This window comes from Oncorhynchus kisutch, linkage group LG18 (assembly GCF_002021735.2).
Source record: "Oncorhynchus kisutch isolate 150728-3 linkage group LG18, Okis_V2, whole genome shotgun sequence".
Taxonomy (NCBI): Eukaryota; Metazoa; Chordata; class Actinopteri; order Salmoniformes; family Salmonidae; genus Oncorhynchus; species Oncorhynchus kisutch.
In genome coordinates, this window is record NC_034191.2 from 51,673,310 (window position 1) to 51,688,403 (window position 15,094).

Consider the following 15,094-nt stretch of genomic DNA (forward strand, 5'->3'; position numbering starts at 1 on the left):
TAAATGATATTATTATTATTTTTTAAAATCTCTCTGCCCCATATCTCACCTCAGCAAAAAACGCCTCAAGAGGCTTTGTGGTATAGACTATTGAACACCAGCGCTATCGTGTGGTCAATTGATGCACCTGCCTAGAATTGGACTTAAAATAAAAATGCTTAAAAGTAGCTGCAACGCAATTCTCAATATTTACTACTATTTATAAATTGATGTTTGACCAAATTCAATGAAAAATATCCTATCAATGACAGAGTCAATGCATGAATTCACAATATTCACATTAAAGTTCACCATAATGCTCTGTATCCGGTATGATGTTCCATCTTGGTTAAACCAGAACAGGCCCAGGCACGGTGGAAGAGTGTCTCCTATACCTGTGCTTTGATTTGTGTACATTTCCTATTTAACCCACACAAGGTCTTCAGTCACATCCAAGTTTTGTGGTTTTAAGCATTTATGGTTATTACAGGATTATATGGTTATTAATTTGTTTAGGCATTTTGTTTAAGGTTTTGATGCTCAATTGTCTATTATGAAGAATAACATTATTAGATATATAATAGGGCTGGCGCCGGACACAGATTAAGTTTAGTCCTTGACTAAAACACCATTTCAATGGAGATTATCCATTGAGCATGCATTTTCGGCCAAGACTTAAACTGTGTCCAGTTAAACCGTCCCATAGTGATGCACTAAAGTCAAATCTTCTCTCTCTCTTATGAGAAAAAATATATAGGCTATTATATCTTGTGCCAAGTTGCCATAAACGTCTACTCTATAGAATCTATTGCGCTCCATGTTCTGATCCTCTTCCTTATTGGCCCTGCTCGCGAGGCTAATTAGATATTGACCGCTACAATGTCCGTAATCACTTTTATTGAGACTGGGTCCCTGGCACCGCACACCATAGAAATAGGAATTCGAATACTTAATTTATTTGATTTAATATGCTATCTATGCCGTAGACGGCCTTGGCTGTGTCAATGTCTTTGAGCCTATGCCTAATGTATTTTCTCGCTGGTAGAATTAAAATTATAGCAGTTCTCCCCGTTTTGGCGTCAGCTTCTTAAAAATCATGAAATAGGCTAGTTGAATAATTGTACATTTACCATTAGCCATATCGTAATTTCAATTAGGATAGTATATTTTCCTTGGCATTAGGCCTAATTTAAAACATTTAATGAATTGCTTTATGAGGTTCGGTTTAGGCATGTCCTTTAGATCAGGGTTTCCCGAACTCGGTCCTGGGCCCCAGTGCCGTGTATTCATGGATGCCATGGACCCCAGTGGCGTGTATTCATGGACGCCATGGACCCCAGTGGCGTGTATTCATGGTGCCATGGCCCTGAAAAAATGTAAAAACATCAAATAAGTTTCATAAGTTTCCTTTCATTTGCAGGAGGCTGAATTTATCTCACAGGAAAAAGCATCCGAGCAAGTGAAACAGCGCCCCTCTGTCTCTCTACATGAAGGTAGGCCATCTATCTGATGCTATTTTGTTCAACAAATTAACCAATCAGTGTTCCGCTAAACTGAGCGTGCTCAACTGTGAATGGTTCTGGCGCACCAAAACAAGTGTCAAGGGAAACCAGCTTGAATTTGGCGCCACTCCTATCAAATCCCATTGACATTTGCATGTCAACATCACACTTTCAAAATCTTTTTTATTTTTATTTATTTTTCAATTATAAAAAATATATATTCTCCCCAATTTCATGGTGTCCAATTGGTAGTTACAGTCTTGTCTCGTTGCTGCAACTCCTGTACGGACTCGGGAGAGGCGAAGGTCGAGAGCCATGAGTCCTCCGAAACACCACCCAACCAAGCCGGCACTGCTTCTTAACCCGGAAGCCAGCCACACCAATGAGTCGGAGGAAACACCATACACCTGGTGACCGTGTCAGCGCGCATGTGCCCGGCCTGCTACAGGAGTCGCTAGAGCGCGATAGGACTAGGACATCCCTGCCGGCCAAGCCCTCCCCTAACCCGGACGACGCTCCTTTCAAAATCTTAGCTAGCAGTCATCATCATGAATCAAGTCGACAATCTACTAACAAATCCTTGGAATATGAAGAGAAATTATCAAGAGAAATTATAGATAAAACTTATCGGTGGTCATCGGCCATGGGACAAACATTATACAACAAGTTGGAACTCGCAAATTCAACAATGAGTGATTTGGAAGGAATCAGTGGCTAACTGAAGGCATTGCAAAGCAATCACTAGTCTGCTATTCAGTGGAGTGGATGTGTGGTCCAAGTCTGGGTTTAAGGGTCTCTGTTCCAATCATAAAAGCATAAACATTCAACATTGGCCATGCTGTCAATCCAGCATGACTTATGATGCTTTCAAAACAACTGGAAACTTCATTGAATTCAGGACAACTGGGAACTCTGAAAAAAACGAGCTCCGACTGGGAAAATACGTTTTGAACAGTCATCCAACTCGAAATTCAAAGTCAGGAACTTTGGCCTCTTTCTAAAGCTCCAACCTGAAGATCACTAACGTCATGATTAAACCTTGTTTTTCCCAGTTGTCTTGAAAACACCATAAAATCAAGAAAATGCCAGGCTTTGATGACAACATTTTCCCACGAAGGACTGCTGCCCCACTTTCCTGTTCAAGTGAGCACAGCACAACAAGTTGAGTCCAAAAATGTATTGCATGGTGCTGCATACAGTTGAAATTGGAAGTTTACATACACCTTAGCCAAATACATTTAAACTCAGTTTTTCACCATTTCTGACATGTAATCCTAGTAAAAAGTCCTTGTTTCAAGTCAGTTAGGATCACAACTTAATTTTAAGAATGTGAAATGTCAGAATAAAAGTTGAGAAAATTATTTCTTTCAGCTTTTATTTCTTTCATCACATTCCCAGTGGGTCAGAAGTTTACATACACTGAATTAGTATTTGGTAGCATTGCCTTTAAATTGTTTAACTTGGTTCAACCATTTCGGGTAGCCTTCCACAAGCTTCCCACAATACGTTGGGTGAATTTTGGCCCATTCCTCCTGACAGAGCTGGTGTAACTGAGTCAGGTTTGTAGGCCTCCTTGCTCGCACATGCTTTCTCAGTTCTGCCCACAAATTTTCTATAGGATTGAGGTCAGGGTTTTGTGATGGCCACTCCAATACCTTGACTTTGTTGTCCTTAAGCCATTTTGCGAAAACTTTGGAAGTATGCTTGGAGTCATTGTCCATTTGGAAGACCCATTAGCGACCAAGCTTTAACTTCCTGCCTGATGTCTTGAGATGTTGGTTGCTTCAATATATCCACATAATTTTCGCTGTTGTTCTGGGATTGATTTGTACTTTTCGCACCAAAGTACGTTCATCTCTAGGAGACAGAACGCGTCTCCTTCCTGAGCGGTATGACAGCTGTGTGGTCCCATGATGTTTATACTTGCGTACTATTGTACTATTGTTTGTACAGATGAACGTTGTACCTTCAGGCGTTTGGAAATTGATCCCAAGGATGAACCAGACTTGTGGAGGTTTCAATTTTTTTTCTGAGGTCTTGGCTGATTTCTTTTGATTTTCCCATGATGTCAAGCAGAGGCACTGAGTTTGAAGGTAGGCCTTGACATACATCCAGGTACACCTCCAATTGAATCAAATGATGTCAATTAGCCTATCAGAAGTTTCTAAAGCCATGACATCATTTTCTGGAATTTTCCAAGCTGTTTACAGGCACAGTCAACTTAGTGTATGTAAACTTCTGACCCACTGGAATTGTGATACAGTGAATTATAAGTGAAATAATCTGTCTGTAAACAATTGCTGGAAAACTTACTTGTGTCATGCACAAAGTAGATGTCCTAACCGACTTGCCAAAACTATAGTTTGTTAACAAGAAATGTGTGGAGTGGTTGAAAAACAAGTTTTAATGACTCCAACCTAAGTGTATGTAAACTTCCGACTTCAACTGTAAATGATGTAATATGCCAGGAAGGTATGTATACTGTAGCTAAGAAAAAAGTGAATGTTGTGTTAGCTGTTAGTAGCCCATGTGCCTCACCCTAATAATTTGGTCCCTTTTCCCCTCATAATTTAGCCTACTGTTCTGACCAGGTGGTGCACATGCAGCCTGGAGTCTGTTTTAGAGAAATTTCATCATTGAATATTGTAAGAACTTTCATTGTCTGCTTATGTGCACCTTTCTTTATCCTACAGTTCGGACTTGGTGTACAAAGACAATACTGTAAGAACGGCACATGTTATTAATTCTGTCACTGTGCATTTCAAAAGTGCTGAACAAATAGTTGTATTGACTACGTCCATCCTAGCTTGTTCATTAATATCTTAATCGAAATTACGGATAGCCTTTTATGCGCTCGTCCCCTTATGCCATAATTTGTACATCTCAATTGTCAGTAAAAAGCACATTTGTTTAAGCAAGTCAGCCAAATCAGCTATGTTTTTTTTAAATGCAGTAAGTAAATGAGCCCGAATGAACTGTTTCGCTGCCAGACAAGGTTTCACTGATAGCCAGGTGTAACAGTGTTGGGACTCTACTGTTGGGGCAGCTTTATGTAGGCCCTAACAGTTTGTGGGCACCGTTTGTCAACGTTATATTCCAATTAATGTATTGTTTAGTGTTGTGTTGTGGCTTTGCTGGCATGCATGTACACAAAAATTGGTGAGTTTTCCTCTCCAAGATATACTTGCTAAAATCGCCACTTACAATAACCCAACACTTTCGTATTCCTTCATAGGCTACACTTCTAACGTGGAAACACTAAACAGTGTTGATTAATCAACCTTCGTGCAAATTGGCAATTCTCCATTCCCAACTGTTCCCAACATTGTTCCCGACCCCTTCGGTCTGATGCAGGAAGTGACAGTGGTATTCACAAACACATGTACGCAGAGCGCGTCAGTTGCAGCTCATATAGGCATACGGATGTTTTACAGTCAGAGTTCACGAGACTATCAATGTGTGTATGAGAACGGAAAAAGCGCGTAGGAGTTGTTCAGTTCAAACGCGGATGAGGTAGCCCAAGCACAAGCATAATTTCCGTACACGCACAGTTTACAACCATAGAGGGTTCACTAAAACATAACCCAGTGGATTGGGAGTCACATAGGTCAGTAAACGAAGACACGGGCACATTTCCTCGGCTGGGGTGGAAGGTGAGAGCATTTTATCTCTTTATTGCTATCATATTTATCTCACTTTTGACATGAATGGTGTCGTGGGGTGATTATACATTTGGGTTCATTTTGTCAGCGTTAAAAATCCACCTGGCATTTCGCTACTCTCAGCGTCGAGAGCCTACTGAGATGCGCGTGATGCGTTTCAATGTCGCAACCTGGAGAGCGGCGGTCACGACTATAAGTGTCGTATGAGTTATTGCCATTCATTCGCAATGTGTGTCAACTTAGTTCAATGTATTCACAGTTCCTATTGTATTTGTTTATTTGTCAGTGCAGCATTGGCAGCAGAAGAGAATGCAATACTACAAGGACATGCATTTGATAGAACATTTCAAGGAGGTAGTGGTGATTACGTATTATTATCACATCTAGAATGACAGGCAGAACGAATGAGAAACGTAATCGTCAATACTTAACAAATGCCATTATAATCCACTAAAGGCTATTAGTAAATATTAAGCATAAAGTGTTTTACTATATGCAATGATGTATAGGTGATGCTTTTCTCGTCAATAAAGCACAGTAACGGGTAATTCTGTCATTTAATTACCACCTCAACTTACATATAACCCAAGCTCTGTTGGTTTTAAGTGATCTTGAACTTTCTGGAACTTACTAGAACTGAAGAGTAGTGATATTTATATTGCTCCCCCTAGTGAAGGTATCCTCACAGGTGCTGTTCTAGAGCATTTCTTACTTTCAATTTCTGTTAGATAGGATTTGCCATCACTGCAAACTAACAGTTTGAGGCAAGGCTTATAGCAGATCTTCCCAGAATGTTTAGGTTTTTAATGTCTGTTTCACTCAGACTGGGAAGCTCACAGAGGGCATTTTTACTTTCTAACAGTAGTGATAAGTTACTTTGATTAAGTGATAAAACAGTCATTCATTTACAGTCTACTCTGTGATATTTGAGTTCTCTGTTAACATGTCGTCTGGTTGTTAACTTTTGGGCTACCTAGTTTTACTTTTGGTCACATAAAACTTTCAAAATGTCACATACCTCACCTAAACACTCTCATAAGCAATACTTCTAAGAGTAAACTCCCTGAAAGAGAGCACGGCTAAGCTTAAAACGATAAAATAAGGCTTTAAAGGGATAATCTGGTATTCAAACAACAACAAAGTCGGCACCCAGACGCTTTTTTGGCAAGGGGATGGTGCTGGAGAAATGTACCCGCTCTCAAATGTATAGACAAAGCTATGAAGGCCCAGTCCTGGCAATTCTGCCGCCCTAGGCAAGGCAAAAAAAAGGAACGCTGCAAAACTAGAATAGTGTAGTTTACATTGTCATTCCGCAATGAAATTTCTAGGCCTACTGTTTATTCATACCAAATTGGTTTGGAATGTTTTTTTTTCTCTTCCGAACCCTGGTTCGATTTCCCCCATAGTTCGTTTGGACTGGTGTGAACACTATCCACACTCACCAAACACAGGAAAAGAACCAGAGGCATGCAGTATTATTGGTTGTTTGACTGCGAGCATTTGATGAAACGTTGAGTGAGTAACAGCGTATTTATGAGCACATCCAATGCAGATTAGGGTTGACGGGGGCAATACTGGGGTTATGCAGAATATAGCCCATTCACGTTGCAGTTAGTGGCTAGTACGTTGTTTCCTTCTGCATGTTGTAAGACCAAAGCGAAAGTAATATGAAGTTTGGGACAAGTTATGCATCTTGATCATCATAGATTTGATGGCTTTGATGTGAGCATGTTTCTATAATAAACACATTACTTGTATGAACACGTTGTTTTGTTTAGGCATTTTAGTTAATTTGACATTTGGCAATATGAAACCAAATTGACCAAATGGGGGGGATAATACAATTTAACAAATAATCAATCTCTGATTCGAACTAAAACTCAGAACTATGTGCGACAACGCAGTTGCATTGGCTTTAATAGTCCTGATTCCTGTGACTAATAATTTAGTCAATTTAAACTCAATGTCAGCTACCCAACTTGCTCAGGAGTTATCCCGAGCCTATTAGCAATGAGAATCCATGTGTTTACACAGCGGGAAATGAAGATGCATTTTCTCCCCGCTATGATGCAGCTCGTCAAAAATTGAGGCATGCAAACTTGTAATCACTGATTATCATAACAATTTAGCCCACGGACCGCAGTTGTGAGTAGCCTGATTTTCCATTCCTTATTGTCCATTTTACTTTCACCTGTTTTTAGGATATGGTCATGTCATATTCACATCAAAGCACTTTTTGTTGTTGACTGAGTGCCAGGTTAAGGTAAATTCACACACTGTGGTGATAGAGGATACAGAGCCTAGCTCAGTGTTTCAATGTCGGTTTTTTTTCACCAAAGAGGCGGCTCCTTGTTATACGCGCCGGTATTCGGTATATCGTTCCTTCCACAGACGTTGGGGCAGTGTTGTCACTTGGTTCCTTGATTCCGATCTATAGGCTATTCATCAAAGTAGCCTATTTTGCATTGATAATCAAATATAATCTCAGCGACTGTTCAAACAGTAAACCAAACAACAAGAATCCACCCCAAAGGGTATTTTGTTTAGAAGTAATAACTAGTGGTTCCAGGTTATTGTGAAATGGGAGAACCTTCTCTAGCCAATGTGCTTTTTTCTCTCTCTGTGACCAAAACATGACGTTCTATTTTTAGCTGATAAGGAAATTAATACACAAGCAGCACATCAAACTGGAGTAATGTTTTAGGTTACACCGGCAAAGTATAAGAATATTTGCCAGTGCATATTTTTTAAAATTATAAATCTGATTATTTCACATGGAGATGTGGTTATCTAAAAAGGCTTTTTATCCAGGCTAAAGCCAGCTAGCCAGGCTACCAGCTAGCTACTACCAGAGAGGAAGAGGCAAAGGGATAACTGGGCCCAAAATCTGTATTCTCTAGCAGGTGTTTTATTTTTATAAAAAAAAAAAAATTGCTCACCAAGCTAAGAGTTTTTTTTGTGAGTTGGACCGGCAATGTATCATGTTACCAAAAGGTGTCCACTGCTACAAAAATCCCACTCCACCCACACACAACGGAGTGAAGCTTTTAGTAACCTTTACGCTATTTGATCCGAGAAACGTGCATGATGTAAAAAGTTCCAGTCTCATGACATTGTCATAAATTTGATCTCCAGCCTGTAGGCTACAGAAAATGCCAGTCTTTCTAACATAAATCATATAGCCTATGTTAGATACTTTTTGGATGTAATGTTGGTGTAGCGCCGCAGCGTTGTCTCTCCAACAGTACCCTGGAGAGGCGCGCTGGGCATCAACAAGCGAAATATTTAGCGACCCTGACTTTGGCAAGGTAGGCACTGCTTATCAGGGGACGGTATCAGCATCATGCCACTGGATGAGATAAGTTGTTTTTGGGAAGAATAATGTGATGTGTTGTTGGATGTGTGTCTTCGTCAGTTTAGCTCGGAAAATGCCGTACTCGTCAATCTGATGCCCTATGCGGCCGCCTAATCCTGCCCAATGGGCGGTCAGGCTCTGGAGCTATGGATGCAAGGACTGACCATCCATGAGATCAAAATGACAATTTAAACTTTTCTTTTAACCATCTAGTGTTTAATAACAATGGAGTAAAACAAGTTTTATATTTTGCATTCTGAAGGGGTAAAACAGTTGAACTAAGCTCATAAGGCAATTCTAAGTTAAATTCTTCAAGAATCAAGTCCAGATATGGATGCAACAACCCCAAACACCTCTTTTTAAAAGGGAACCAGTGACACGAGAGGGCCACCACCTCTGACCAGCACAGGACAGGAGTCCATGAGGATGCCTGAATTCTAGTGGGCTCACAATGACTTTACAGCATGCTGCCACTAATCTGGGCATTTAAAACACTATGTTTTGTTCCCTATGTCACAGAAACCACATTCTCACTAGATGCCAGTTATACAAATCAGGTATCTTACATGCAGCCTACATACAGAAGTTGTGCATGAATGAACTAAAATGTCTGATGTGTAGTTATTTGCATCCCCCACACTGCTAGACCCGACACGTACCATCCCAGACTAATGTGAATCGAAAACAAATTCGCTAGGCTTATTTCACCTGCATTTTACACAGAGGTAGACAAATACTTTTTTAGGAATAGCTAATGATAGTACTCCTCCCTAATTCTGTTGGCTAGGCTTACTTCGCTCTGTTCCCTCTAAATCTGTTTTCAATAGCTGGCAAAGATGTGAGTCATATTTTAGAACCTGCCCCGAGCAATGGGAACTGTTCCAGTAGCCTACTTCTACTACCTCTCGTTTACCAAGGCATTACTGATGAGGTTTGACTTCTTCATACTGACCCTGTACACGCTCGGGTTGTATAACCGATGTACAACTCATTTTACATCACAATGGTTATGATACAACTGATATTCTTGTGACAAACTCTGTTCGATCACTGCTTTGTCAAGTGTGCTGTAACAAAGGGTTGCACATTTTGGGGAATATTCAGAGGTGGAAACTTCCCGTGGAAATATACGGGAATTAACGGGAATATAGGGGAATTAATGGAAATATATGCATATTAATACCATTTAAATGTATATGGAGACAAACATAAACCTTTTACCTTATCATAAGTAGACATAATTGCAAATTATTAAATCCTTCCAAATGAAAAAAACTTAATAATTTCGTTATGAATTGAACTTTAATTAAATGGGTTGACTCTTCACATGGGATGATTTCTCTGAACAACAAAAGAAAGGGACTAATGAATGATCCCCAATGATCCATCGCTTCTTCAAAAACATACATCTGTAAAATGATACTAAAGAAACTAAAGCTTTGGTTGTCTTCCTCTCAGGCTTCCGTGTCTTCTCCCTGGACCTCCTCAATGTCCACCTTTTGAACATCAGACTCTGAGGCCTCATCACTGTCACTTTCCAACCTTGTTTGAGGATGGCTTGTTGTCAGGCTCAAAAAGCCTAAAATGTTCCCGGATGGCCTCCAATTTTTCAACCCTTGTATTGGTCAGCCTGTTGCGTGCTTTGGTGTGTGTGTTCCCAAACAAGAACCAGTTGCGCTCTGAGGCGGCTGATGTTGGTGGGATTTGCCAGGATGATGGAGGCAACAGGGGAAACAGCCTCAGATCCACAAAGTCCCTTCCACCAGGTGGCTGATGAGATATGTTGGCATGACTGCCATATTGCATCTCCATCCCAAAGCCCTTGATTGGAAGTGTACTTCGCCAGACTGCCAAGAACCTTGCCCTCATCCAGGCCAAGGTGGTGAGACACGGTAGTGATGACCACCTTGAATGATAGGATATGAAAGGCCAACTGACATTTACTCCTGAGGTACTGACCTGTTGCACCCTCTACGACCACTGTGATTTATTATTTATTATTAATTTATGTATGAATATCTTGGCCATGTTCTGTTATAATCTCTACCTGGCACAGCCAGAAGTGGACTGGCCACCCCTCATAGCCTGGTTCCTCTCTAGGTTTCTTCCTAGGTTCTGGCCTTTCAATGGAGTTTTTCCTAGCCACTGTGCTTCTACACCTGCATTGCTTGCTGTTTGGGGTTTTAGGCTGGGTTTCTGTACAGCACTTTGTGACATCAGCTGATGTAAGAAGGGCTTTGTAAATAGATTTGATTGATGACACCATAGGCCTTGTTCATCTCTGCACCAGACTGGATGCTCTTCCCAGCATACTTGGGGTCCAACATGTAACGTAAACTCACCCCATTCCATACTAATGTGCGCAACAGCGCAAACGAGACTGCAAAGAAAACTAATGGGACTGTAGCGACTGTGTTGACTTCAACATCTGGGGTGGGAACTACGTTTCTATTCAAGCGTTGATCGACATGGTAATGGCTCTATAGTATTGGAGAAAAGTTGAGAAAAACGGACCCTCCTTTACATCATGACGTGCCATGCAGTAACGTACAGCGCGCATAAAGCAACTATTTCTGTCTTACAATCTCTCTCCACCAGGTGTAGCACTTCTCTCATCGTTTAAAAACAAGAAATAGACAGTGACGGGGGTAAGGGGGGATACCTAGTCGTTTTTTGCGTCATCACAGCATGCGATCATGACTCTCAAAGCCGCTATTTACTTCTAAGATCACTTTAGCATCGCCCTAAAAACCCGATTCAAATTCGACACAAACCTTCAAATAGGTATGTAATGACACATTATATAAACTCTTTATAGTGTTTTATTTACATTTTAGAGGCGATAAGGTGATAAGTTGGAGAGATCGAGTGAAAAAAAGTAGTTTTCCCACACGACATCTGTCCTCACTACCACGCATTAGTTTCACTTCCCCACCCGCCATTTTTAAAAGACCCGATGGAGCTCATTGCCTTCTTAAATAATGCAGAGATGGGCATCATGAAGGTCTCATAATGGAATTTGTTGGAAAGGGGAGAAATTGTGCTTTACAATGATATTGACATTACAGTTGATCTGGAAGTATTACGTTTTTTGGGCACTAAAATAAGGTCAATTGTACGGACCAAGGCGATGTACAAAAGTGAGTGAGTTTATGTTACATTGCGGCGTGTATGGGCTTCAGGCAGAAGTCTTCATGCTTTTTTATGTATTTCAGAACTGCAGTTTCCTCTGCTTGGAGCAACAGTGAAGTGTGCAGAGCAGTATAGATTTCTTCTCTTACATCTGCAAGCTGAGTCTGAACATCAGACAGGATGGCATTGTCTCCCTCAATTTGTGCAATGGCTACTGCTATAGGTTTCAGGGGTTTCAGGCTGCTTACCACTCTTTTCCAAAATACATCATCCAGGAGGATCCTCTTGATAGGGCTGTCCATATCGGCAGACTGTGATATTGCCATTTCTTGGAAAGACTCCCTCCCCTCCAGGAGACTGTCAAACATGATGACAACACCACCCCAACGGGTGTTGCTGGGGTGCTTCAATGTGGTGCTCTTATTCTTCTCACTTTGCTTAGTGAGGTAGATTGTTGCTATAACTTGATGACCCATCACATGCCTAACCATTTCCTTGGCTCTCTTGTAGAGTTTATCAATTGTTTTCAATGCCTTGATGTCCTTGAGGAGCAGATTCAATGCATGAGCAGCACAGGTAATGGGTGTGATGTGAGGGTAGGACTCCTCCCACTTTAGACCAAGCCACCTTCATGTTCGCAGCATTGTCTGTCACCAGTGCAAATACCTTCTAGTCATTTAGGCAGGTTGCCTTAGTGTTCTTGGGCACAGAGACTATAGTGGTCTGCTTGAAACATGTTGGTATTACAGACTCAATCAGGGACATGTTGAAAATGTCAGTGAAGACACCTGCCAGTTGGTCAGCACATGCCCGGAGCACACGTCCTGGTAATCCGTCTGGCCCCGTGGCCTTGTGAATGTTGACCTGTTTTAAGGTCTTACTCACGTCGGCTACATAGAGCGTGAAACACAGTCGCCTGGAACAGCTGATGCTCTAATGGATGCCTCAGTGTTGCTTGCCTCGAAGCGAGCATAGAAGTTATTTAGCTCGTCTGGTAGGCTTGTGTACTTGGGCAGCTCACGGCTGTGCTTCCCTTTGTAGTCTGTAATAGTTTGCAAGCACTGCCACATAAGACGAGCGTCGGAGCCGGTGTCTTACGATTCAGTCTTATCCCTGTATCGGTGCATTGCCTGTTTGATGGTTCATCGGAGGGCATAGCAGGATTTCTTATAAGCTTCCGGGTTAGAGTCCCGCACCTTGAAAGCGGCAGCTCTACCCTTTAGCTCAGTGCGAATGTTGCCTGTATTCCATAGCTTCTGGTTGGAGTATCACTGTGGGGACGATGTCCTCGATGCACTTATTGATAAAGCCAGTGACCTATGTGGTGTACTCCTCATTGTAATCAGAAGAATCCCGGAACATGTTCCAGTCTGTGATAGCACACAGTCCTGTAGTTTGGCATCTGCTTCATCTGACCACTTTTTTTTATAGACCAAGTTACTGGTGCTCCCTGCTTTAATTTTTGCTTGTAACCAGGAATCAGGAGTATATAATTGTGGTCAGATTTACCAAATGGAGGGCGAGGGAGAGCTTTGCACACGTCTCTGTGTGTGGAGTACAGGTGATCTAGAATTTATTTCCCTCTGGTTGCGCATGTACATGTTGATAGGAATTAGGTAGAACTGATGTAAGTTTCCCTGCATTAAAGTCTCCAGCCACTAGGAGCGCAGCCTCTGGGAGAGCGGATTCCTGTTTGCTTATTTCCTTATACAGCTGACCGAGTGCGGTTTTAGCGACAGCTTTCGTCTGTGGGGGTAAATAACCAGCCACGAAAAGTATAGATGAGAACTCTCTTGGCCAAAAGTGTGGTCTACAGTTTATCATAAGATACTCTACTTCAGGCGAGCAAAATCTAGAGACTTCCTTAGTTTTTGTGCATCCGCTGTTGTTTACAAATATGCACAGACCTCCCCCCCCCCGTCTTAGCGGAGTGTGCTGTTCTATCTAGCCGGTGCAGCGTATATCCTGCTAGCTGAATATCCATGTCATCATTCAGCCACGATTTAGTGAAACATAAGATGTTACAGTTTTTCATGTCCCGTTGGTATGATATTCGTGATCGTACCTCGTCTAGTTTGTCCAATGATTGTACATTGGCGAGTAATCTTGACTAACGGCAGCTTTCCCACTCGCCTTTTCCAGATCCTTACGAGGCACCGTGCTCTGTGTCCTCTGTACCTGCGTTTCTTTCTCTTGCTGATAACGGGGATGTCTGCCTTGTCAGGTGTTCTCAGTATATCCTGTGCATCCTGCTTGTTGAATGAAAAATCTTAGTCTAGTAGTGGTGTGGGCTCAATAGCATCTCATTAGTGTGCAAGATCTTGAGAATCAGCTGTACATGTGATGGAAGAATGCGTTGTGCATGCAGAGGGTTGCAATTCCATTGAATTAAGGATAATTTAACCAAAATATGCCACAAGACCCAGAATTGCCTTATGTGTATCCCACAAAAAAGGTTCAGTGTTATAAGCAAAAAATATATATATGCCAAAATTCCCAGGCTTAACTTCCCATGGAAAATTTCTGGAAATTTCCTGGAAAGTTTCCGACCCTTTGCAACCGTAGTTATATAAATAGGGTATGTATAGTGATATTGATAGTATTATGGGCTTTAGATAGTAATCTGTAGTTGATCCAGTCAAATAGATTTTATGAGCGTGTGGACACATGCCTTCTTTTGACATGCTGGCCCCATGGTGTCCATCCAAACTCAAACAATTAGTTCTCATTTTACCACATTTCAATTTAGAAATCAAATCAAACCTTCTGGGAAGATTGAATATCTTGGCACCCTTGTGTACTCACTGAATCCACATGAAAGATATTTTTAGTTGCTTTCATCAAATATCGTCTTCATAAGCTTCCACCTTGAAGTGTAATTTGGCACAGCAGTACTAAAAAATAACTGAGAAATGGTTTTAATCTCGGAAACCCAGAATCAAATCTTGCAAGAGCGCTCCATTTAGGTTCTGGGGGGAGAGGTTTAGATGTTAGACTAGTGCGAGTGGTGGAACCAGGATGGAAATTCTTTGTTAGTTCCCACCTAGCTCTGCTCTGTTTGGATTCATTCGGCTCATCCTGTTTACACACTGTATAAACTGTACAGAATATAAGCTTTTTTTTACACTGATATCATGTATGGTCAGTCCTTGCATCGATAGCTCTATCTATGAATTTGAGTGGTTACATTTCTCCAGCCCCATCTGTCTGGGCATTCATAACATATAGGCATTCATAACATATAGGCATTCATAACCTATAGGCATTCATAACATAAAGGTTATTAACAGGTTGTTACACTCACTTGTTGTATTGGGATTTTACTGCAACAGTGTTGTGCTGCCGTTCTGCATATATGGATCAAATATATTTGTCAATTGATAGTAGATGGATGTAATGTAGGATATGACCTAAACTCGGCAACCAAGAACCAAATCTTGCGTGAGCGCTTGTGCCTCCCCTTC

At 41.3% G+C, this 15,094-nt stretch overlaps 1 protein-coding gene across 2 annotated transcripts in view; it reads left to right on the forward strand.

Annotated features, from left to right (window-relative positions):
* Nucleotides 1-4,888: 4,888 nt before the first annotated feature.
* The window catches only part of LOC109908760 (dnaJ homolog subfamily B member 6-like), a 44,345-nt gene continuing 34,139 nt past the window's right edge, over nucleotides 4,889-15,094 (forward strand). The window contains exon 1 of one of the 2 annotated variants that reach the window (XM_020507440.2): nucleotides 4,889-5,134. The gene's annotated coding sequence lies outside the window, so the exon portion shown is untranslated. The remainder of the gene's footprint in view (nucleotides 5,135-15,094) is intronic. The other variant, XM_020507437.2, reaches the window with a different exon arrangement.